This window comes from Homalodisca vitripennis, chromosome 4, assembly GCF_021130785.1.
Source record: "Homalodisca vitripennis isolate AUS2020 chromosome 4, UT_GWSS_2.1, whole genome shotgun sequence".
Classification (NCBI taxonomy): domain Eukaryota; kingdom Metazoa; phylum Arthropoda; class Insecta; order Hemiptera; family Cicadellidae; genus Homalodisca; species Homalodisca vitripennis.
In genome coordinates, this window is record NC_060210.1 from 161,891,800 (window position 1) to 161,918,426 (window position 26,627).

The 26,627-nt window shown below is 32.7% G+C and overlaps 1 protein-coding gene across 1 annotated transcript in view; it reads left to right on the forward strand.

The window, feature by feature from the left end:
* Positions 1-6,317: 6,317 nt before the first annotated feature.
* Positions 6,318-26,627, forward strand: part of LOC124360491 (protein tipE) — a 69,461-nt gene continuing 49,151 nt past the window's right edge. Inside the window, exon 1 of the mRNA XM_046814165.1 lies at positions 6,318-6,402. The gene's annotated coding sequence lies outside the window, so the exon portion shown is untranslated. The remainder of the gene's footprint in view (positions 6,403-26,627) is intronic.

A 26,627-nucleotide genomic window follows, 5' to 3' on the forward strand; every position in this document is an offset into this window, starting at 1 on the left:
AACGGTTACTTTGACACCAAATTCACCAGGATAACTTTTTTTTAACGTATTTTATTACCAAATTCAACAATTTTTGTTTCAAAAAGATTGAACAACAAATAACTGAGTTACAGCACCAAACGTAAAAAAAGGTTAAATCCATGCATTGCAAGTACATACGTACAACAATGTAGTGGATTTTTACGAATAAACTTTTTAAGGTTCTTTATTAAAATAGTGAACAATATTATAACCTGAAATTTAATATTTATTTTTTAAATTTGTTTTAAGATAAATTTAAAAAAAGTTCTTAACCAATTGTGAATCCTGGTTTTTAAATAAAAAAAAAATGTTAATAGGGCTACGTTATGGTTGGGTATAGGGTTTTCTTACATGGCAATTGTGTGAAACAGCGTAATTAATTAATTCAATGTGTTTGAAAAATTTTATTGAACATGAAATTTTTTATTAAGAAATCAATGATTACATTACTGTAAAACTTTCATAATCGTTGCTCAAAGTGGCGTCCTTGTAACTCGTTGCAGATTCTGACCCATGTGCAATGGAGTTTTTTCCTTGTTTTGATGACCTGTATCAAGTCCTGAAATATTGCACACCTTTTATGAATCACCCTGTATACCACTAATCCAATACAAAATAATATTTAATTTCCTATTACATTAATTACATAATAATAGTTATCATCTTACTCTAATAATGCTGTCAAACCATAAATTTACAAAGACTAGATCTTGCAGACCTTATCCTCAATTATTATTATCCAACTTTTACGCCGAGTCCAGAATGAAGCCCAGCAACCATGTGTCCAGGAGTGCTACTACATTACACTTTTGCCCAAGAACAAACACCCTGCTGGCTTGTGTTGTAGTACAGGTACAGTTAGGGCTTAGAAAACAATTTCCCAAGAGGCATGTCATTTAATTGGCAAAAGCCGTTAATTTGAGGTGCACTTCCCAAATATAGTGCCCTTCTTCACATATGGGATGGTATTCGAATGTGCAACAAAGTTCTAATTGAAAAATAAGCGATTCCACACCATAGAAAGTTCAGACAGCCTTGCAAGTCAGCTTTCAAAAGGCTTCAAACCTTCGACTCTGCCAGGCCTTTACAATTGTGGAAAAGCTTTGCTCGGTGTATGTGACAATACCAACGACCGATATTCCCACAAAAAACTGGAATACACAGTGCGGTAACTCATGACCGCTTAACATCGGTGCCTTCATCCTCATTGATAGCTAGCTGGTCACTTCTCCGAACAGTTTGCTAATGAAATAGCACTAAGCCCGAAACATTGAAAACATAGTTTCAATCGCGGTTTGGGCCTTCTTGAAATTACGTTTAGTAGTTTCAGTGGGTTAAATTTAAGGTTTTTACTTGGCCATATTGACATAACCCACATTATGGGAGGGGATACTCAACTCGGAGTGTACGAGATTATAAACTCTATAAAAACGATTAGAATAATTTCAAATTACAGAGAGTCATGCTGACCAGATTTCGTCGAGTTGAGGCTGATGAGACTCCCTTGCACCTACATATTGGAGACCATAATGTATCAACTTATGTATCATGTATCGTTTTGCACGAATCAACGTTCGTGGTAGAGAAATCTCCGTACGATGGCATAAAAGCGGCTGCCTTCTCAGGCAGGTGATGTATTTATTAACATCCTTCCAAATAGTATGAAAAAAGCTTAACTGTTAACTGTTAAACTGTTAAATCAATTAAGACGTTGGTTGGAGTTTTACTCAGCGGGGGAGTTCCTGTCTCACAAACTTGAAGGATCTTGGAAATCCGGATTGGACCAGGAAGAGTTGCACCAACAGCGTGAACGTGGGAGTGTACGTGGTGAGTACCCTTATATTTAGACTACTATTGAGTTGTGATTTTGTACTACTTTTCTGTATTGCAAAACGCCAATTTGACTAATAGTGTTGAGTAGTTTTCTGCATCACCTAACGGTTAGATTGCAAAAATGATACAATTACTTAATTTCATAATCAGTACTGTACTATAACTCATGTATTGCCTATGTTTCATCTTATAAGAATCAGTACACAATACTTATGGGATAAGTTAGAGCAATCACACATTTGTTCAAATTAAAGTATATACATACAATGCAAATTAACTAACTGGTAAAAGAGATGTTATGAGCCTACCTAGTGCTGCAATTTGCAATTTTGTTCAACATCTAATGGACAATGTTTGTGTTTGAATATTATTTTTAACTAAAATAATTACAAATTTCGAGTTTCAGTAATAATACAAAATATGTTCAATTGCCTGAAGACATTTCAATTCTGTATCTATAAGCTGTATTTAATTAAGTTCAAATCTTTCGTATGGTCTCTAACAATGACTGAACACACACGGTATGCGTCAGATGTTTTTCATTAAACCCATTCTTTTTAACTCCGGATGCTTCAGAAATGGATGTTCTACCAGAATGAACGCTTTACACCAACACAATACATGTTTATATACTAAGTACAAAACACCTAATATGAATAAAAAATGCCTTGGGGCCATGTTCTTAATGACAGGTAGCATAATGCTATAGTTTTATTTTATAACAAAATAATCAACTGTAAAATAGTTCCTTCCTACGTAATCGATTGGGATATCACAATGTATTCATTATATTAGCATGGTAAAGTTCTCATTTGAGACAGAGTTAATTTACCACAATGAAACACATCATCCCGTAAAACACAATTATACTTTATTCTTGAGATTCCTCCAAAAAGAAAGATTCTAAAATAGTATCGGGTAACTCTTTCACCCTAAGACTGTACTCCAAATGCAGTAAAATTATGCTTAAATCATAGTTTATACATAATCCATTCAAAATTATCAGTTTGATAAAATAAAAAAAGGCTTTACAGTGGTTTTGTCGTTCTGGTCATATTTAACTGAAATCGAGCACTAACCTTAAAACCAACCTAAAACAATTTTTATAAAATCCATTAACAATACTCGTATAATAACTACTGCAAATAGTATTTGGTATTTAGGGCTTATACCAGATCCCATTGGTTTTAATAACGAACTTGGATTAAAAAAACGTAGTGTAGAAATTTGTGAAGTTTTTATATTGGTATACATAAAGTCCCACACTTTTTAGTGTGAAAGTCTATAATTCCTCGTGGAGGAATTGACATTATTCCTCATGTTTTATGTTTTCAAGGAAGTTGTCTTCGAGCTGTAACTTTGAAATAAAAACAATTAACTCAACTAAACACCGACTACGCAACAAGTACATGGCGTTTCTGGTCATAAGTATAAAATCTATTAGGTTTTATAATAAAAATATAAATTTGATCACGTTCCCTTAAAAACCAAATACGAAAATCGATTTTTAATTTGATGAGGTTATTTCACAGTGTAAAGGTGAAAAATATCACAAACTATTATTTGAGCCTAAAGCACTCATAAGTTATAAAATATCAAAGCAGAAAGCTTTCATAAGATTTGGATGAAATCTCTAGTTTGGCCTTAACGTTTCATCCTAACCTTATAGTGGCCTGATTGAAATAATTCCAAAGAAAATCTTACACTTCGTCTTTGGCTTGAATGAAGTTTGATTGAAGAGTCATGACTTAGGCCAGTTGCTTTATTCCCAGCTTCAATCCTGCCCCCCTTTGGCCACATTTCATTAAAATCGGGCCTCAACTTTGGGATCAATCCGTAAAATTTATGTTTTGTACAATGACTCTTTCTTAACAAAAATCCTAGAATAGAGTTGTTTACTTTAAACTATAGAATACCCACGCCACATTTGGATAGTAAAGACTAGTCCCTTAATTTATTGTTCCCGTCCTAGGGCTTCGCCTTCTTTGGTCTTGTTGGGTTGAAATCAAACATTAATATTGGGATCAATATGTAAACTTTCTTTAAGTTTGTGTACAAATAAATCGTTTTGAATCTGTTGTTTACTAGTATGCCTGTAATGCTTGTTAACGTAAAATAATATCATAGTTAATACTTTAGTTAATGCTAGCAACTAATATAGCGTAGGCGAAACTATTTACTTTTTGTGCAGTAAAGTACGTTAGTGCTTCAATATAGAAAGCACTTTCTTAGTTGAAATAATTTGCTCATGCAATATTACTCACAATTTTTCAAATATTTCAAAATTTTCTTTTATAAAAAGGCATGTTTGTATGGATTGAACTAGAAGCATGTAATGTCAAATTTTGCTATGTAAATAAAAAAAAACTGTATGATTACTGCTTAGTCTTACACATTTTTTTTCTCAAAGACGTGTATACATTTATGAATACAAATAAGTATAAAGATTTAAATTTCTCCGATGGTGGGGAACGCAGTTACAAAATTATTTTGGAACCAAACCGGGTTCAAAAAACGTTAAACACATAGTTATGTATTTTTTGTTGTATAATTACACTGCTTTTACCTAAATAAGCATCGGAGATCATTACTATAGAAATGAATTAACATGATAACTATATTTTATTACTTAGCTATAATTATTATTTCTCAAATATTACTATACACAATGAAGTTTCAAAAACTTAAAATGTGCTTTATTAAATTACAAAGTATTCTTTTTCAGGCTGAGTTTTTCAACTCGACCATAAGCTGGATGATTTAATACAGGCTTGAATTTCATCTGCTGGTCCCCCTCTGAATGACTGGGAGGGTTTGTCGGAAATCAACAGCCAATAAAACTACCATTCCTCCCATTATATCTGTACTATCTCGCTGTAATATAAGTCCTGAATAGTCCAGTAGCTTCTATAACTCTCGTGAGACATTGTAAACTTTCATCCCACATTACAAGCTTACATTCTCTTAACATCCTACCTCGTGAACTATTTTTATTAATATTACAGATGGGCGAATCTTCCTGTGCCAGATTCAATGGTAATCTTAAAACGGAGTGTGCCGTACGGCCGCCGTTTAATAGCTATACCCGAAGAATCTACAGCAACTGCTACTTTTTTGTCTTTTCTGACATAAATTAATAATAAGATAAGCAAAAATGTTTTTTCCGATTCCTCCTGGTGCGTCGAGAAAGAGGAGTACACCATTAGACTCCGGCTATTTTACGCAAAACCTGATGGAAAACAAGATTTTGCTCTGGAAGTAATTGAGGGACTAATTCTATCACTTGATATAGCAGTGCTATGAAACCATAATCTAGCTCTCGTGCAATTTCATTATTAAAATGATCCCCAGTGTTTCGTCGAGGGCTTTGCAACCCAAATTCATCTATTTTTTCAACCATAGTAAAACCTTATTTTCGATTATAATTAACGTTTTGTTGTACATAAAATGATCATTGATAGTCATATATGTATGTTCTCAGGGTTGGAACTTCATTACTGGAATGCTAGATGGCGTTGAAGTAGCTAGATTCTGAGATTGTTGGACAAAATTGTTTTTATTTTTCGTAAAAAATAAACTTTATTTAGTAATAAAAAGTATCCATGTTACTACTAATACCTCCAAGAATATGTGTACAAAGTTTTGTGATGATTGGTTAAGTATTTTTCACGTGAAAACGTAACAAACAAACTTACATTCGCATTTATAATATTAGTAGGTATAACCTATGCATGTACTCATTTAATTAAACAATATATTCCAGTGGATTATTTTAATTCGGCCCGAGTGTTTAACGGTCTTCCTTACTATCAGAGAACACGGTATAGTGTGATTTATAACTATAATTAAGGATTTTACGCATAATTAACAAGATTATTTTTTTATCTTATTTGGAACCAATAATTTATCGTTTATCGTTGATTCAGTTTATCTTATGTATAGCTTTGTCTTGCTTTACATGTAATTAATTCATATTAATTAACCTGTCATTATGAAAAGCAGTCTGTAAACTAAGACATTTGGAAATAAAAGGAATTTTTATTTATTTATTTCCCATCCCACATTATTTATCGTATGAGTATTGATTCTTCATGGAATTTTAAACTGAAGTTTGTTACACCGGAGTGTAAAATATGTGCTCACATGAGTAGGAAAAGCCTTTATGTGAACGTATGCATGCAACCTTAGTCAAGATTCCATCAACCCTACTTGTAGCAGCAACAAGAGTACAACTCCCTCGAGGGAGGAGGAGCCTGACTCTCCAGTACAAGTCGTGTTTTTGTTGGTAGTTGGTTTAGTTTTGTTTGGAACTGTGATAAGCCAAATACTGATTAAGAGTTGTTAACAGTTAAAATACTGTACTTTATACAAATACGGTAGGAAGAGCTAGGACGAGGCACGGTGGTGGGTTAGGGTGGGGGTGGGTGTTGTCGGGGTGGCGAGGGTGGCCCAGTCAGTCCGGGCTCTGCCTTGTGAGCGAGAGTGTCTCTGTAGCATGTCCTAGCGTAGCGCGCCGTTCCACACTGCCCGCCTCTCCCCATGCTAGATGTAAGCTATCGTATAGTAACCGCTATAACAGTAACAGTAACATTACAGTACTGACAGTCCTACTATCAATAGCTACGCTATAACACATCCAGTACATCATCATGTGACTGACTGATCACAGTAACGTGGTTGTTATTTATTAAACAATTTTACAAAAAGTAATTATTTCACCTAACATGCAATAAACGCACATTTTATTTGAATAAATTAGTGGTTATAGCAGTCAATTCTTCAGTAAAGTGACAGTTTCTTTGTTCACACTTTTGAAAGGGCACGAATACTGATCACGAGTAGAGTGTAGCTAACTTTAATACTGTTATAACTTAATACTAACCTAAATATTGGTAGATTTAAATTAAAATTTACGATTTTAATTACAATGATATTAAATATATAAGAGGCTTAAATTCTGAATGTTATATATAATTATTTTTGAAAAATACTATTTGACAGCCTATTTTCAGTCTCTAAAAATAAAAAAAATATTACTAAATTAAGAGCGTGTTTGTAGGAAATAGTAAAACCGTAATGTTAATGAACGCTATCTTTATTTGATATTGATTTTATACCTTTCTAATAAAATATTATCACATTATTTTTTCATCGATCTTAACGTATGAATAACTTCGGATTCTTTTTATACTTTTTAATTGCTGAGTTGCCCCTTGGGTAGAGCAACAAGTTAGTAGGAGATTATATATGAAGGAGTTTTATTTAGTATTTCTTTGTTATACAATATTATTTGAAAAACTCCTCAATATATCATGATGCAATAATAAAAATAACTAAATGTATGAAGTAACATAGTGCACCTGTAAGAAAATACGTTATATTATTTGGTTGTGCCTCGTTATTAATTTATTTAAAGAAGGAGTAGCACAACTGTTCAACTGATCTTCATTCGTATCCAATTTTTAAACGTTATATTCGCCATAACTTACACTGGAAAGCATTGATCCCCAAGCATCTGGTCTAAGGTCTCGCATGTATTTACTTGTTTGATTAGATTAGATCGCTGCCTACAGTTTTGAAATTAAGCCACAGTTTAGACCGCAATTAAAGAGAAATTCAAGACTTTGCTTGATACATTGGCTTTATTTTCTTTTGCGGTAATACACTTGACTTGGAAGGACCGTAAGGTTTAATAATCATTAGTATATTTTACTTCATTAGCTTAATATTTTAACCAAACGCAAACAATTATTTGTTCAATAGACATTTTGTGTAGACAAACGTAGTTTGTGCATAGTAGTTAAATCATTTAAACGTTTTTAATGGTCATTTTTATTTACAGGGGAAAGACACGTTGATAGAACATCGACCTAAACACGTATAAGCCTAAATTTAATAGATACTGTTTTGTGTTTGTTGACTCAACGCTATTTTTACAATTTTTGATGCTTAAAGAATAGTTTCAATAAAATAATTAGTTTTCTACTCTTAAGTATGTCGTCAACGGTTCCCCTCTACGGGAAAGTTTATTGTAAGTCATTGAAAATACAAATATTTAATGTTTTTTTATGAAGAAAATTGATCAAAACAAAATTAATGTAAATGGCGTTGTTGTTAGTTTAAATAATTTAAATAAAATGTAAGGGCAACAATTAAAGACAAAAAATTATTATGGGAATATTGTTTCAAAAGGTTAAAAAATATTCAATAATACATACAGAATGCATTATTTATAAATATTGAAATAAATACTAAACAAATAAAAGTAACAAAATAATTGATTGAACAGATTTTTTTAGTTTTTATTTCTTGTTACTAAATTGAATTTTTGTTTAAACCACTGATCGCTTTGATGTTTCAAGAACATAATCTAGCTACACGCAGCTCATGGATGTGTGAGCGTTACAATCAATTACTATGAAAAACATTCTTCGTTTATATCACTGTAATTTAAGGAAATTTTTGGAGAGGTTGTAATAGACCTTATGTCTAATAGTTAATAACATGTGATAACAGTATTTGGAATTAGCACTTTTATGAGATCTAAGAAACTACACTGGTCAAACAAAACTTTCTGGAGAATGAAACCTTAAAAAATGTTCTTTTAAGTAAACTTAAAATAAAATATATATTTTATTGTATACATCTATTAGGATCGGGGTCTTGACATGATTACCAAACACTTCTTAATTTGTTCGTTTTCTGTTCTCTGTAGCATAAAACTACTCAAAATTAAAAAGGTTATATAATAACGTTTCTGATAACACGATAAAGGCTACAATTTAAAAAAAGTATAAACGGTATTCTCAAATGTTGTTTGTATTCATTGTTTGTATTAGGCTGACAACAAAGTCCATCAATGAAGAAAAATGTCCTAACTTTAGTAGGATAATAAATAAATTCATATCTATTAAATTCCCCTCTAAGGTGAGAGGGCCTAAAATTTTCAGAATTGAGGGATGTAGAATATTGTTGGTAATGTCTTTATGATACCGTATCCTAAGTCAAATTATACATTAACCTTAACTGGTTTGTTTTTCGATAAGAAAATCTGTATCTTGAAAAGTGTCTCTTGAGAGTGTCAATAGAAACATACAATATCCAACTATGTCCTTTGAGGCCCTCAAAAATGCGGTATCAAGTAAAACCTTAATAGCAAAAATTTGTATGGGTTAAAAAATGATGGGAATATGAGCGGAGCTGGATGGTATAACTGGGACTGTGATAATTGAGCATTCGAGTTTGGACGTTATTTGGGAGTACCAGGTTTTAATTCTGGGAATATAGTGGACGGTGTGGAGGTTTTGGCCACCAAGATCCCTTTCTCATTACAACTAAACTTGATAGCATTTTTAGGCATGCCAATATCTATTATAACTCTTATTTTAACCTCGTTCCTGTCCTTCAAGAATGTTACCAGCCCACTCTCGAGCCATCAGCATCACGCCACAGGTTGTCAGACATATCGGACACCTTTGGGAGGTGGAAGTAATGAACTTGCTCCATCGGTGTATTTACGATGCCTGTGCAGTGAACGTCATAGTTTTACGTATTATTTTCCGAAAGTAAAATCAAAATTGCATCAGCAAATAAACTAATAAGGTAGTTTTATATTTGTAAAATGTATTTGATAATGTGAGCCAATCCACTCTGTCATTAGTTTTGGTAGGATTAGTTAGGAATATAGAAAAAAAACGTCTTTTAGTAGAACTCAATAGTGTTTGACGTAGCTGGTAAGGAGTCATATGGGTGTTGTGCCAACACCCTTAACAGAGTGGCGGTGTAAATCTGGAAAAAATTCGTTAACTGTATTTTGAACTCTTGTGGCTGAATGTAGTGCCCCGAAATACTGAGTCAAAGTAATATGTGCAGATAAACCATACAGAATTATCTCCTCTGGATACTTTCAGTACGGCCAACTAATATAGGTCTCCCTTGTCTCTGGCGGCAAGTCCAACATAATTGCATTTGCAAGATTTACCTTGAACATAAGGAGTATGGACCAAATAAGGCGTGTAGATTCATTTACGTTTATCTGGTTTGAAGGCTTTTTTGAAGTCCAGAGTATCTTGAAGTCTTTATATCTCCACTATCACTTGATGTAGTAACGCTGAGTAGTTTAAGGGCACTTGATCGCTATGTAGGTGATTCAGATTGCTTGTATGGCAGAAAGAGAAAGAGGATTGCCCATAGCCTTGTTCCACATTACAGTGCGTCAGTGAACTAGGGATATGGTCTACATCATCACTGGTTTGAGTTTGGGAAGATTAGAAAGCACTCATAAGTCGTAATGAGTTGTTACACTCTGGTTGTTACAGAAGTGTCCCTTTCTGAGAAGCTCAATGACTTGTTTGTTTCCAAGACGCACCTAAGAGAGGAGAGGAGTTGGACACTAGACAACCTCATAGTTAGAAGGATGGCTTTTAAACCTGTGTAGAGTCTTAATGTCCTTGATTCAACTGTTGATGGGTTGCTTTTTCTGCTCTTGGAATGCCAGGATAGATTATACGTGGCTGGTTAAATTCCCAGTAAAATTCCTTCCAACAAGATTATGCACGGCGAGCGGAAGGTGAAGTTTAGATCCAGTATCGAGATGGTTGCCATGTAACAGATACTGTTCACGTGGTACTGAACACAGAGTTTCCACCTGCCGAACAAACGTCATGTATACTTTATTGCTGGCTGTTGCATTTGATGCTGTCCAGACTAATGTTGATCTAAACTGAAACAGGATAAGTGTCAGATATGATACTTGAGAGCGGAGACAACCTCTGCCCATGAATATTATAGACTTCCTGTTTAGAGTTGTTTGTATGCTTCAAAGTTGGCTAAGTATCGATATTATCTATCATTGAGGTTAACTCTATTTTAGAAGTAGAAGGTTTACAATCAATAATGTCGTCTTTCCGTAGTGTACTATCACTTGGCTCGAGATTCGATGGTTTCAGAACATTATTATAGATTAATTTAAAATTAATGACAGCCAAAAGAAGAAACAAATATATAGGTTTTACTGTGGCAATCAAATAATCTGTGGCGAGTATTGATGACAGTCAAGAGAGCGCCAATGGGTCTGCGGGATCAGGTTATCGTCTGCTGCCTCACGTATAAGAGTCTCGTGAATAACATCAGTTAATATTACGGCTACCAGAGCTTATCCGGTCATACCTTTCCAATGTTATCTATACAATGATACTCTTCCTTGTTCCTGCTAATGGCATTGCAAAATGTGGTTTTTTGTGAACAAGTTTCTCTTAATAAACATATCAGTTTTATAAATCAGCACCACGATTATTTAGAGTGCTAATAATAATGCTTGGATAATATGCAACTATTATTGATAAACGATTGTAGGCCTACTAATAATTTGATGTGATCACTAAATATAAGTTAAATAAAAGAACTCAATTTTTTAAATGGGGAAATGAACATTTGGGTGTTCTGCATTTAAGTACACATAGTGACAGTAAGTGTAAATTTTGGCTAGAACACGAAGTACATATAAGAGTTTTATAAAATGCTTGCAATGTCGTTAACATATTATTTAAAAGGTTATGAAAAAGAATCTTAGAGAGTCTTTTCTCTTTAGAGATATTGCTGTTTTCTACTGGAAGATCTATAGCTTTGATTGATTATTAATATTTGGCTGCCTATTGAAATATATTGTGTATGATGAGCTTGGTTTAATTTTGTATAATACTTCCAGCTCTATAAATGGGAAACGAGAAAAGGGATATAAATAAGATATGATCGGTGGGACAGGGTGCTGGTATCCGAAACACTAATTCCCCTTAGTTTATACAACTCCGGAACTGGGTGAAAGGACCAATGATTACCCAGCCACCAGTTACCACCAATAATTCAAGCTGCCAATGCGTATTGGATGATTTTCTAGAACTGGTACTACCAATGGCTAACGATAGGAGGCGCTATTGGAGATCCCGCATTTTAAGACGAGCACATTCAAAGTTATGGAGTTCAACGCAAAGATTAGAGTTAACCTATTACACAGTTTCAGTAATTAATAATCCCGATTTTTCTACTTTTATGGTTTTTAAACCACTTAATGTCTATTCAATACGTGAATGTAACCCCTAGCTCTATTCTCTTTTTTATATTGAAGGGGGTTTAGAAACCAGATCTTTTGCTACAATCCAGCCAGTACTGAAAGTCAATCTGTACCTTATCGCACACATTCTCATGATGCCTTAATGTACTCATCTGAATATTCCATGCATGTACGTGTCTAATTGGTAACGCCATTGTAAGTGATGCTTTCATATCGTAGAATACGTACTGTAGATGTAAGGAAACAATAATGAGGCTCAAGGTGAGGTAATATATATCTATGTAATAATATATCTATGTTTACCAAAGCTGATGATCCAAGTCACTAAACAGACTGAGATGCTCAAATCTTGATTTTCTTTCAATTTAAAACTAGTCTGTCCAACTTATAATGCGCACTGGTCAACCGTGTCTCCCGCAAGAACTTCAGTACAGTAGTAGTGCTGGAATACAGTAGTTGTTTCCAGCGCAGGCAAATCGATTCTCAACTCATTTACAATCGGAAACTGCTCTGAAGCTGTACTACTGTTTGCTGCTGGGAAACTGTACTGATATAAGCTTTGTCAAGCAACAAACAAGATGTGGTAAAACCGAAACACATTGTGAAAAAACTCAAAAGTACATATTTTTGGCAACAACAGCCAACACGAAACAGAAAAGTTTGTAGGTCGATCAACCAAAAAGGGAATAAGATTATTGATTACAGAAAAAATAACGCTTGTGAGGTTTCAAAAGGCATTCACTATGAAATAAAGATATATATTACATTCCCATCTATAATATACAATAATACACTTCTTAACACTTTTTGATAGATTTTATGTAGTACAAAATAAAATGTATCAAAAAGTGTTAAGAGGTGTATTATTGCATATTATATATCAAACACTTTTCGAGGCTATATCTCTAATATTCCCATCTATGTTCATTGTTTACGAAATTATGAACTGTGGCATGGATATAGGATAAAGTCCAATCCAAGGTAATAGTTCTTTCCAGAGAAACCTTAGATACACACATCTTAGACACATCTTCTCCTTATGTGAACTTATAACATATGACATCTGACTGGAGATAGATGTGACGTTGAACTTTGAACAAGCTTTCTGAAAAGATAGTAAAGGAATGTAACACTGACAGCATGTTAAATATGTCAATGTAGCTGGTTTCGTTCGTCTGCTGAATCCTGTCTAAATGCTTGTCTACTAGTGGAGTGAGTCTGACGGCTTGAAAGTTGGATGGATGAAAGTAATCGGAATGTCCAGCAGTGCTAGTTATCAACGATTGTATCGAAATCACCAGAGGAAAGAACTAGATTAACTTCAGGATTTTTACAAGCGATGCAGAACTGAATTCCTTTGCCTATGCGAAAGCCATCAGATCCAGACAGTCGGGAAAAGGATCTGAGCGACAAGAATCTTCCTTGCGGTTACCATGTGTTTATTTATATAGGTTGATTTTTATTTGAGATGGCGGTCTTAAAAATCTAATACTTATAACTTTTTGTTTTGTGGGAGCTTTTGGTAGGAGGGTTTTGTTCACTTTTGGTGAGGTGAAGACAGCTATGCTGTCCAAAGACCTTAAAAATAAAAGTAGGCCTCTTGGTTTTTGTGGTTTTTAATTTAGTGATTACATTCAAATAACAAACACTAAACAGATTTTAACAATACAAAGGGCTTAAGTATACTGAAATACTGATGAAATGTACACGTTTATATTTAAACCTCATAGATGTATGAGAGTAAGTGTCACAATTACTCATCCCGCATAGACTCGACCACAGATCTCTTACTATTAGTCACTCATTTATTAGTATTTGGATGGTTTTGGCTCTACTGAGCAAACCAACGTGTGATTGGAAAACCTAACAATCGTTAAATAATTTCGAGTATTCATTATATTAGTGAAAATGGCTATACCTTACTTTAATGTTTAATAAATTCTACAAATTGGAACAAAAAGTGACTTTTGGTGAACTCGTGTTTTTACATGTATATGTACTATATGTGGCGTATGTATTTTCCATAACTTGTGTAATGCCTGCATGTATAACTGAAAATAATAAGAACTACGACTCTATCATTTAAAATGTTAGTACCAGCGCAGCAATACGGTGGTCTAATTGGGAAAATTGGTGCCATTAGACGCTGTGGCGTCTACCTCGACTAACATTGGCTAACCACGCTACCAGAGTAACGTGCGTGTGTACCTGTACAGTGTACAGTACAGGGCTGTGGGACAAACACAGCTCCCTCTTTCTCTTATTCACATTTTTCATTAAGATACCCTCATTTTAAGAAATGCGTACAAATCGTGTTTTCCTTTAATGATTACTATACTATACTGATTTCTCTAAAGATGAAACTTATTAAATAATTATAATATTGGTATATTTTATAACTCCTTAATTATAAAGTACACCATGCAACAAGTTAAAACATCAACTTAACCTAGAACTGGCGGTCATTTCATCCTGTAGTGTCGGGCTGTTTTGGAGCTTCGCGCAAGGTTTTTTTAAAAAAAATTATTAAAAATATAAAATAAAAGCAATATAAATAAGAGTATATATTTTTGTGTTCAGAATTAAACGTAGAATTGCACTATATTGTAAAATTAACCATAAAAAATTTTCTAATAAACACTTTTTTTAATCAAATATAAAATTTACGAAAAATATTTCTTGAATTTGGGGGGGGGGACCATAGCAAATGAAGTTATAGTGAGAAATATTTATAAGTGAGATAGCCATTCTGTGTCAAATTTTATCTAGTTTCAGAAAAGCATAAACATTATACACATTTATGAAAGCATCATAAAACTATAGAACAAAAAGCAGCGATGCGTATAAATTCTGAAAATTGGGTGTACACGTAAGACTTTGGTTTTAAAACAAGTTTTGCTAATACATTTATCTATGAATACATGTTATATTGCATATTTTATTACTTAGAATAAAATAGAATATACAGTACTAATGAAATAATTACCATAAATTATTTTTTGAAAAGTAAAAAAAACAGTTAAATTTTGCCATTATTCAAAAATTTTGCGAATAATTTTCATTCAGCAAAATATAAAATCGTTTCTAAAGCTTGTATTATATCAAAATTTATAAATTTATGGTTTATAAGTAATAGGAAATATTATGTAGTTAGAAAACTATAAATATAACTAAATATATTGAAAAAATATAGAATAACCCAAACAGTTATTATATATAACCAAAGATATTACAGGAAATATATATTTTATTGTGAAAACTATCTATTTACCAAAAATAAATAGTTACTTCAGAGCTAAAAGATTGCTATAAATAACGTTTAGTAAGTGAAAACAATAACAAACTATGTGAAATGAATTTTAGCCAAGTCATTTTGCCATAGCCTACACAAAGCCGGTAATTTCTCAAACATATTTCAGTAAATAGAAATTGATTTATTCTAAAATATATATGTTTACACTACTACGACATCAAACAACACACTACACATTAAATACGACACTAAAACACGCGTAAAACTATTAAAACTTACAAATATCCACAGCTCGGCACGAAAGTGATACAGAACGGCAGCGGCAATATGGCGGTCACAACAAACTGCGTCGTTTTCTTTTACGTTCAAAATGACAAGCTTGCTACGTCATAACCATAATACAAAGAGGAATAAAACTCATCTGTTCCCTAGCATTTTTCTTCCCGAATCCAATGGTGCATGAATTATATCGATACGTTACCGGAGTATATTGTAAAAAGTAATTATACGAGGGAATGTTTGACCGACAAAATTTTGACGGTTAACAGTTTTAGGGTTTTAACAAATCTAGGATATTAGTAAGTTATTATTTAAAATTCTTTCCATTATTATTAATGCAGATATATGTATATAATAGTGAAATAATATACAAGGTAATGTTGAGTACGTATATTGTTAGACTTTTATTAATAAGTTGCACATATTCGAGGCTTTGCTCGCAATTTCTATGCAACATTCCGTTTATTTGCTTGAACAGCTACCACAATTTCAGTAACACTTGAACTATGTAATATGAATGTAGAACTATGTTGTATTAACTGTATGTAATGTACTTACATTATGACAGCTGTCATCCATATGTAAAGGTGATATATGACACAGTAAAGTACATGTTCTTGCCTCCCAATATCATACCATTGTTCATATCATTGTTCACAATGTCATACTATTTCCCCGGTCAAGTGTAGGAGTTATATCAGTATTTGTATACCTAATCAGTATCGTATACGTCATCAGTGAGAAATGGATGCGATATCCCCTCGACGAAATTTTGTCACAAAAGTTGTATTTACTTAGTGTCTCTTGAATCGCTTTGTGATTCCACATGCTATACTCACAGACTTACTGCGTTCGTTTGTTTTCTTAAATTATAGTCACATAGCGAATGTTCTGTCGGATCAAGCTAATGTCCCTCTGTTTTTGGTCCTTCAGCTGTCCTACAATATCTAAGGAAACCATATTTAATAACTTACATGTGCACATTCCGAACTTCATTAATTAAAATCCAGAATAAATTAATTGGTTTGGCTTGTCGTCACGATGTTGAAATAAGAAGTGTTGGTATTTTTGTTATGCCTTCACTCTATAAATGTAAAGAAACTGAAAATACTGGTTAAATTAACTAAGAAATATTTAATCCTATCAACTCTGGTTTTCGATGTTCAAATATTAGAGTCCTAAAGCAACATAGTGTGCAAAGTAGACGATCTTTCCAGTGATCAGGATAATTTTTAATTAACAACGTACTTAGCTGTCCATACTGAGTTACGGATTTTTCGAAGGCCTAATTTACAATAAGCTGTCTCATTGATACACATGTTGGTGTTGGAGTTCTATGAAATGCCTCTTCATTGGAACTTTTCCTGCTCCAGTAAGTCTGGATTAGTAAAAAAATATTTTCTTGAATAACATTATTAACCTTATTGCCTCCTAAGAGAAAGTTCACTGCGTAAACGTTCCTGTTGGAGGCTTTGTGGCGCTTTTTATAGAGACAGCGCCAAGAGAAGTGGAATATATCCTACATAGGAATAAATATTCTTTCAATTTCCATCACTTTCCATGATTTATCTCTTGACATTTCAGTACTAAAGTTCCTACTAAGAGTTCCGGGAGCACTCATTTTGGCCCTGCATGAAATTGTCCTGAACCTGAAACAGTCCTGTTAGGGTACGAAGATGGGGGATTTATATAATTGACTAAGACTTAAATCAATGGTTTTAGACGATATTTTGTCCAACAAAATCATTTCATTTTTAAAAATTACTCAAGTGAGTGTATATCATTTAAAATATTTGTTCTCTCAGTATTTTGGGAAATATAATTATGTAATACTGAAAAAGTTGATCAGTTGTAAAAAAACCTCGTGACGACGCACTCTGGCGAGCGAAAAAAACTAATAAAATGTTTGAGATTAAAGAGATTCGAGTGCATAGATATACAGTTAACCCACGAAATGAGTATTATATCAATGATATATAAATAAACCATAAATATGTAACAGTTGTATTGAGAATCATCTTACAATACTCCGTAAGATAATTAAACAATTACATTTATTATTAACTGTGTTAATTAGTCGCTGTATCCTCCTTATATGTTTTAAGTGATCTTGTTTGAACTATGAATGCACATGTTGAGCCTCAGTCATAATAATAATATATATATATATATATATATATATATATATATATATATATATATATATATATTAGTATTAGTGCAAGATTACTATGGATACGAGTATGTACTTACATATTCTTGTTGAACAATGAAAAAGTACAAGCATGTTCTTTTCGATTATGAGCGATAATTAGTTAGAACACACGTTACTGCTTTATGCATACACTTGTCTTTATTTATCTTAATGTATTGACATAAATCTATTTTACATACATGACACAAGTTGAAGTATGTAGAACCGTTGAGAACCTTATGAATTGTGTCAACAAAACAAGTGATCCCATAGCGGTGTGACAGTGAAACAATAATAATTACACTTTTCTAATGCACAAGCATACAATGCTACACGACGCCCCACTCAGAGTTAGTGGGAGGCTTGGCGTGTGTGGTCGTCTTTAAACACTTAAAGAATAATCGTTCCTAATTTTGTTTTTGAAATAGCCCACATTAAGAGATTTATATTTAACGTTATTTCAGAACACCTTTATCTTTTTCCTTTTTTCTGTTTTTGAGTTGAATAAGAACTCGCAGTTTTGATCACACGATCACATTTTTTTGAAGAGTGCACATTTTTACAAACGTGTACTCCAGATAAATGCTAGCAAATACAGCGATTATTTTGGAATTTTATCTTATGGCACACGTTTTTAAAAGTTTAGAGCTGCCAATACCAAAACTAATAGGCATTCTTCTTGAGTAAGATTTAAGCTAGATTACTTTTTGAATAATTGAGGGTATATTGGTAAGAAGGTACTGGTATATATACAAATATATATATATATATATATATATATATTATATTATGGATATTTATATATATATATATATATATATATATTATGGATATTATATATATATATATTATGAATTTTATATATATATTATGAATTATATATATATATATTATGGATATTATATATATATATATATATATTATGGATATTTTATATATATAATGGATATTATATATATATATATATAATATCCATAATATATATTGAAGAAAAAATATATTGTACAAATTGAAGAACTTTCAATTATTTAATTTTTTATAATAATTGGTATCTTCTTGGACAAAACATTTTTAACATTATTTGAAATAATTAATGACCATGACGAGTATACATTTAAGACTCAATGGTAAAACCAAACAAAACATGTAATTTTAAATAAAGATGTATCATAAGTTGTTTAACCGTATGTTTTATATGGTGGAGCTAGGATGATGGTACCAATCGACCGCTTTGACCTGCTTCCTAAATTCACAGCGTGCTACATATCCGACATCCTGCCAATCGCTGTCAGTCATGCATCCTATTTTACAGAATCTTTTACTACCAGCTTTTGTGATCATGGTAGGACACATGAGCTAGGTAGATAGTTCCTATCGACCGCTTTTACCTGCTTCCTAAATTCACAGCGTGCTACATATCCGACATCCTGCCAATCGCTGTCAGTCATGCATCCTATTTTACAGAACCTTTTACTACCAGCTTTTGTGATCATGGTAGGTCACATGAGCTAGGTAGATAGTACCAATCGACCGCTTTGACCTGCTTCCTAAATTCACAGCGTGCTACATATCCGACATCCTGCCAATCGCTGTCAGTCATGCATCCTATTTTACAGAACCTTTTACTACCAGCTTTTGTGATCATGGTAGGTCACATGAGCTAGGTAGATAGTACCAATCGACCGCTTTGACCTGCTTCCTAAATTCACAGCGTGCTACATATCCGACATCCTGCCAATCGCTGTCAGTCATGCATCCTATTTTACAGAACCTTTTACTACCAGCTTTTGTGATCATGGTAGGTCACATGAGCTAGGTAGATAGTACCAATCGACCGCTTTGACCTGCTTCCTAAATTCACAGCGTGCTACATATCCGACATCCTGCCAATCGCTGTCAGTCATGCATCCAATTTTACAGAACCTTTTACTAGCAGTTTTTGTGATCATGATATCCTAAATTTGGAATATATCCGGGAGTATTAGGACTTAATTTACACTCTTTTATGTAAGGGGTTGTTTGCCCATATCTTTGCCCATGCGAGGATCGTCGTAGATATGTTTTATTCATGCCATTGTGTTCCTTTTGACTTTACCTTTCAAATGACATGTCACAAGATAGTGGTGCGAATTGGAAATTTAGTGAACCCCCTTTTTCTCCTCTTTGAAAAAGGCGGGGAGGGGGGAATTATTTGTATCCTTCCAAAAAATATTTGAATAAGTATGGTGAAGATTTTACATCAATAACTCAATACGTTTGGAATATATCCAGGCGCATAAGAACTTAATTTACACCCTGTATAGCGCGTTATATTGAGAAACCAGTACCATTCATGGTGTTAATGCTTTGGCCAGCAAACTATGACACAGTAAGTTGAAATATTCGTGTAATGGAGATGGTGCAAAGGAAAGCGTGTGTAGCCATTACAGGAGCAATGAGAACTTACCAGACAGCAGCTATGGATATCATGACTGGATCTCTCACTTCTACCGGTTACAGTGAAATTAGCTATTGGGGTAACACTTGCCAGAAGGATGCTGAGGTTCACTGAGAGAAATATAGTCGGTGAAGCTCATTTGCTACTAGACGCCAGCCTTACGTTATGAGTATGACGCACAATTTTAAGAAAAGGTTTCTGTGGGTTTAACTCTAAGAAAATATGAACAGAAAATTTATTTATGTTATAAGATGATTCAGGTATGGTAATACGGCATACATACGAAGAATGTACTATCAGGTGGCACTGAGGTGGGTCGACTGATGAGGGAACTGGGACAGGCTTGTTTGGACAACTCGCCAATCGTTATGAGAGTCACTAGTTTTCAAGCAGATGATGAAAAGCAGGTTTCAAGCAGTCATAGAAAAACATGCAAAGTTCGCCCTCTCATGGACCATTTTAGAATTGTGAAAACCAGGAATGGTCGTCAAGCGACAGTTAGAGCACTAAGCAATTAACTCTGATATGGTGTGGGTTGTCATTGATAGTCTATATGACGTTGCAATAATCATTTCATTGGCAAAATACATATCGATTTTTAATTTTAAGCGTAAAGCAATAAATTACAACAAATTAATACAAATTTGTAAGGATTTTATATTTAATCCTGCAATGACATTTATGAAATAAAACGAAATAAATAGAAGGGAAATGAGAATAGTATTAATGAGCGACCGTCCACATTAGACTATGAGCAGTTATAGCGCCTTAAAGGCTAGAGTGCGGAAATGGTTAACCCAGGGGATTAGGGCGTATTTGGTTGTGGAACTGACAATCCAATCGATGGCCTCGCTCCGCGTCGATACTAATGATATACGCGTCATATCGATAATATACATAACGCAAGAGATTGCTAGACACAAAATTGGGCTTTCATTGAATCATACTGTCAACAGTATTAATTTTTCGCACCTCGGTACGAGTTCTTAGCAACTTAATCTCCAACCAAATTACCACACTAAGTTTAAATTTAATTTTAACCTTTGAGCTGTTTAAATTTTGCATTTAAAAGGTTTTAAAGGTTTATTACACGTCAAATGTTATCTCAAATGTTATATTTAAAAAAATTAAAAGACCACAAAGGAATACTAAGAATCATAAAAGTGCCCCGGAAGAAAAAGTGTTCGGTAGTAGGCTATATTAAGATTAAATAAAAAATGAAAAAAAAAAAAAACTTTTACAACTCTTGTACAATCATGTATGTTAGAATTTACATGAGATGAGCGTTTATATCTGAAGAGAATTACGAAGTTATCTTTATAAACGAAATTTGTATCGTATAAAATCTAGATTTAATTCAGCACCAAAAATATTAGTCATAGTATAGTTAATAAACTAGATAAAAACATTTTTACTAATAAAAGACTCATAACAGTATAAAGATAATTTTACGTTACTTGGCATTTCATATTTAGAATTAATATTTATCTTTATAGATAAATCACTTTAAATAATAAAGTCTGTATGCCTTATTTTCTACAACCAGACTTCGCGGTTTATACATTAAAACTTTCCCATTATAGTCCTGAAGGGTTATAAACACTAGGAACTTTTCTAAGCAGCAGAGTACCACTGTATAATGGAATGATCCATTACTCATTCTATAAAATGGATTTTGATCATGTAAAATATAAAAAAGCCACTGACAGAGGAAACAAAATGACACCAGTACAGCTGCAGTAAAATACGATTACACAACTAAATGGAAGTACGTCACACTCACGATGAACTGACAGACAGCTGCCGTAATCGCTTTTCATACCTTCGTCTCTTTATTCTGACGTACAGATTTGTTCAAACGAAAAATAAATGCTGTATAAAAAAGTATTTACACATAAGTGAACTCTCTGTCTAAATATAATTTGAAAGTATAAAAAATCAAGAACAATAACAAGAAACTTTAAAATAGAAAATAGTAATAGACCTAACTATCGTGGTATTTTTTTAAACTTAAAAAGCTTGTAAGTTTTCTTAAGATCATTGCAGCTCTCAAAGTGTGAAAGAATTACAATTTATTTTACATCCGATCCTGTAACAATTAACAACTTTCAATAATTTAAAGTTTCAATATTATGATGTTTCTACAATTTTGTATTGTTCAATTTAATTTTAATAGAAGTTACACTTTTCAAATGAACAAAACTATTCACCTAAAACAATTTTTAGCTATTTTGTTAGACATATAACTGTCAAAATTCAAATGACCATAGCGTTTACGTTGTGGTGTACAGGATGTGTAGGATATGAGTTAAAAAAAAAAAAAAAAAAAAAATAGATTTTTAGATATGTGTTTCTACGATGAAAACAATTCCCTAACATATTTAGCAATGTTCCTACAATAGAGAATATTGCCTTAGAAATAAACAATTTTAACTTGAAATATAGTATGGTACAGAAACGCGTCCATATGGACATGGACGTTTGTCCTTCCATGAAGTAAAATTACTAAAGCGACTGAATTAAAGTTTTTTTATGACTTAGTTCAAACACTATAAGATCATATAGCCATGTTTATTACTAAATTACTATAGAGCATAGCCCCGTTTCTATTTAAATCATGGAAATTTTAAAAGACTGAAAAATTTGTAAACATTGTTTTGAAAGTGGTAGTACTTCTTATTCCGTAATAACTATTGTTGGGGATAGAATATACCTACAATAAGAGGTTCTACTCAAAAAGATAAAAGTAGTTTTGGAACCTAAAAGCCAGATCGGCTGTAGAAGTCATTTTTGAGGGTAGAATGTCATCAGGATACTTCCTCGCTCTTTAATATTTTCAGTCTCAATGTGTCTTTTATAATAACTCTCGATTTTTTTAGTTGTGTTTAATTATATTACACAATACATAAATGAAATCATTTAACATTGCATATTAACTTTATACCAACATATATTGTGTACAGGTCAAAAAATTTTAAACTAAACTGCCAAAATTTAGTTAAATCACAACTTAGATCCTCTCTGGGAAATACATTCAACAGTATTAATGAATAATAAACTAAATATGACGTTTTGTAAAACTATATTGACACAATATAACGTAGTTTGTAGTACTAATATTGATTGTAATCTAAAATAAATCAATGCACTGATTTCCAACTAAAGGAATCACTCGTTGGGTAGGAAATATTTTATTTCTATCGGTCTATGTAACATAAGTAAATCAAACTAACCTGTAGGCTTGAAAAACTTTGTATAAAGATTCATTTATATATAGGTAACACTGTCACTCCATGGGATTTGGCTGAGCGTTAGCGAATATTTTTACATTGAACTCATAGATAACCATGGTCAAAATAATAGAACAAATAAGTTCACAAGATTGAACTCAATTTGTTTAAGATCTTAAATACGTGAAATTTTTTGTGTATAGAGCAAAAATAAAACAAAATAATAAAATGAAAAGTTAATTTTAAGAGTCGATAACAAAATTTGGTTTCAGCGTACTCTTGCGTTGTAGTACCCTATCATGCTCACCGGATCTTTATCATTTTAACACTGCTATAAAACCTACCCTTATGAAAAAAATGTGATTGTATCATGTGGCAATCTATTTCGAGAAAGGTTTTATCTGTAGACTGTGGCTGAGACATTATTTCTGCATAGACAAGAATTATTGTGCATTACCAACCATGGAATTAACCTAGTTTGTAGCGTTATTGAAGCCATATCAAAATGAATCTGGCTTCAAAAGACGCTGAGGCTGACATAATATGTCAGTAGGCTGACAAAATTAATCTTTTTAGTGTCGGAGGAGTGTAATTTGTTTTCCCATCTGTTTCCCTGTTTATATGTCCGCAAGGACATCTCGAAAATGAATTGAAATATAGATTTCAAATTTTGCAAACAACATCAGCGAAGCCCGTCTTATGATACGTAGTGTGGCGTACTCCTATTTTGTATTTTAACACAGCGTTAGATTTTTGTTATTGTAGTATCCTGATTTTTAATTTACTTATGTTCCTACGTATGAGTCGGCGCACCGCGTGAGGTGGATTCACGCGTGCGATCTACGAGTACACCACACACTGGCGTCTCGCAGTATATGTCTATGTCTCTGGTTATAACGGAAAGTTAGTTTAATACATATAAATACTTTGAAATTTACAGTTTTCGTATTTCCTGAAGACTTTTCAAGCCAAATAAAATATTTCATTTATAAATAAAGTAATAATCCTTAATAACACGTCGATACATCTGGTATATTTAGAACCCAACACAATTTTAACTGCCTGAGCGGATGAAACTGTACGTATTGCGTTTCTGTCCAAAAAGAATTTGAAATATACTTTGCAACTCCTTTTGAAAAGTTATAATGTTATACATCTTTACTCAATCTAAAGAAAAGGTATTTTTCTGATTCCTATATGCAAACTGTTATAATTAGAAATTTAAAATACTTCATAAGTACTTGCTGAAATAAGAAATAAATGAATCATAATAAAACAATAAAACTCGAATGACCTATTACCTCTATTATTATACATCCAGTTCATCTGACCGGACACCCAACCAATACACATTATTCTTTTAAATGAGATGACTGATACTGATTTATTCAGTTATTTAAAAAACGAATTTTTGTTGGGAAGCCTAATTTAACTAATTTTAAGTATAATGGTTGGTGTTTATAGGTTGACACATAACTTTAATACCTATTCTCCCCACTTTCTGGAATAAGTTGGCAAAATCTACTTTCTTTTCTTGGAATATTGTTAGAATATGAATATTGTTATTCTAAGTTCACGTGAAATTTTTGAGGGAAACTATACAATCTATTATCAAAATTATATATGGCTTTCGCTTATTCATTCTGTTTTTAACTTTGACTGTGTACTTGACCTTCATTATTAAAACCTTGAAGTTTGATCTATAAAAGCAAATGTTAATTTTATAAATTGTATCAAGCAACATTAACTCGCCGTTTAGAGGTATACTGGAACAGCTATATATAACAATAATAGAATTTCGTAATATACGGAAAATAATTCATTATAAGTCAATGCTCATATTCATATTTTTTAAACAAACCGACCTACAGACTTTGTGTGATTGTATTATTACTTTAGTAATAATACAAAGTTTAACTCTTTAGTAATAATATACAAGTACAATAATAATACTCTTTAGTAATAATAATACAAAGTTTAACTACTTTAGTAATAATACTCGTTTTAACGTAGTGCGATGGTGGTGCATGTCACTCCATGGAATTTGGGCTGAGCGTTAAGAAATACTTTTATACTGTTCTTATGGATTACATGATACCAACGAGAATATAGCAGAATAAATAAATTTGTAAAAAATATTGAGTAAAATTATATGACATATTAACACATGTGGATTATTCATACAGTACAAAAATAATACAGTGAAAGTCAATGTGAAATGTTGGTGACAAGATTGTTTGTTTATGTAAAAACTAAGTTTCATACCAAATTTAAAGCTTGCTTGCAGATAATTTTTGTCAAGATTCTTGACACATGAAACATTCAAATGTTTATTCATTAAGTTAGGTTTCATTCAGTATTCACTTTATTACAGTTCCGGTGAGCTAGAGAGGGGGCTGAAAACGCAAGGGTGCTCTGAAATCAAATGCGGCCGGACACACAGAAAAAAAATCTTCAGTCCTAAGATTGATAGGTTTCGCTGACGCTCAGCCAGTTACTTTAGGATGTCCAGACAACAATGCATATGTTATAAAACTTAATATTAGAATAATAAAATTTGCAGCGATACAAACCTTAAAATTAAATCAAATTCTATTTTGGCCAATGGCACTGTTTATCAGACAATAAATTGTTAGGCAATTGCAGTGAATGATTTACTTTAAATGTATTAGCCATATCAAAAATCAAGATATACTTGAAGTACTCGTAAATGTTATAAGTAGCTCATTAGAAGGACCTTTCACGGTATCTACTACGGTATCTCGATTGTTCGAACACAAAGTATGATTAATCATGTCTACTTTATAGCTTCAAGTTTTTCATCCACAAACATTTTTGTCCTTCCCTTTAAATATCCATTGAATTAATGTAATGAATATTACTATTTCTTGTGATACGTAGCAAAGACCTTAATACTCCATGTTATTCAGAACATGATAATTTGTTTCATTACAGCTTTTGTAAATCTTAATGTATTTATTTTTCGCCTGAAAAATCTTATTTTAAAACATTTAAAAGTTTTAAATATTATACATTTTTCTTTTTTTCATTCCTGTCAAAAATATTTACAAAATAGATTCGGCTCTAAAATCGGAGGTTAATATTTTAATCTCAGGAATAGGAATATGTTTACACGAAGGCGCTTGTCCATAGAGTAAGCAAGCCAGATGAAATGTATTTGACAGTAGGCCTACGTGTGACGTGTCTCTATAGCCAAGTATTTGAGCAGATCTGAAGTTGGCACACTCTGGCGGACGGCGCGGCGCTCTATCGATTCTGACGGCGAGTATCGTGCTTGTTACATCGACCCG